Here is a 1,116-nt window from a genome sequence, read left to right on the forward strand (position 1 = left end):
CCTCCCTCTCCCCCTTCTGCCAACCAGCCGTGGGTACTCCATCCACATACCCTGTTCGCCAACACATCCACCCTATTTCCAAAAAATTTAATTCCAAGGGACCCGCTCACGAACACGCCCTCCTCCCTCCTCCTCATCACTTCCTGGCCGTAAGAACCAAGGGAGGAGTCCCGCCGCCCGTGGGAGAGCGAAGGTACCCCAAATCTGGCTTTTTAAATGTCCACGGAGCGAGGGCTGGCCATCAACGCCATCGTCACGGGTTTTCTCTCCCTCGTCCCCATCCTTCGCCTGCCGCTCGCCTCGCTCTCGGGCTTCACAGCTTGGGGCTCTTCTTCCCGGGGGTTCTTCTGGCGGAGGAGGTTCGAACCGGGGTGCTCGTGTGACCCAGGGTGTTGGTCAGGTCACCCTTCACCCTTCACCCTGCGGACCCTCGCCGACTCCGCCACCGAAGGCTCCTCGAGATGCGGCAACGTTGCATCCGCTTTTACGGTGCTCCGATCAACTTATCACCTCCTTTCGTTCCACAGGAGGATCCACTCACCTCTCTCCTCGCCTCGCACTACCCCAGAGCGCCCAAGAGTCGTCAAAAATCCCGACCAAACGAGGGAGTTGCTTCCCGCGCGTCCCCCATGCTGGCGCTGTGATGGCCGCCAGCCCGCCAAAACTGCCACCGAGCCTTCAGCGCCTTCTTTCGGGGCCATCGCCTTGGCCTAGCACTCTAGGGGCACGAGGACGGCTTCGTCAGTCCCCAAGAAAGAAATAAAGCCCACAAACACTGCCACACGAGGCCACTTACTGCACTTAGCGAGGCGAGATGCGAGGCGCGCCGCTTTCCCTCCCTCGCCGTCCGCCTGCGAACAATAAGTGGCGCCAAACCCGACCCGAAGCCAGACGAATTTCCCGCCAGTCCCACTCAGCGAGCATGGCCATTAAAATCCCGTGCTCTGTGGGCTTTGTATCCATTGCTATAGGCCTCTTTTGGGACCTCCATTCCCGAAAAAACAATTCATTTCACCATTTAGGGGGTTTCTGTTACATCTGTACGATTATGACTGGCAAGAAAAAGATAGATAAACATTGCAAATGAATTTTAAACTCTTAGCCGCCAGATGCCCT

The 1,116-nt window shown here is 57.6% G+C and overlaps 1 protein-coding gene across 2 annotated transcripts in view; it reads right to left on the reverse strand.

Moving 5' to 3' along the window:
- The window catches only part of LOC113815959 (transcription factor E2F5), a 25,691-nt gene extending 24,790 nt beyond the window's left edge, over positions 1-901 (reverse strand). The window contains exon 1 of one of the 2 annotated variants that reach the window (XM_070131691.1): positions 797-901. The gene's annotated coding sequence lies outside the window, so the exon portion shown is untranslated. Of the gene's footprint in view, positions 1-541; positions 705-796 lie in introns of those variants that run through there. The other variant, XM_070131692.1, reaches the window with a different exon arrangement.
- Between the last annotated feature and the right edge of the window lie 215 nt (positions 902-1,116).

The sequence above is a fragment of the Penaeus vannamei genome, chromosome 17 (assembly GCF_042767895.1).
Source record: "Penaeus vannamei isolate JL-2024 chromosome 17, ASM4276789v1, whole genome shotgun sequence".
Taxonomy (NCBI): Eukaryota; Metazoa; Arthropoda; class Malacostraca; order Decapoda; family Penaeidae; genus Penaeus; species Penaeus vannamei.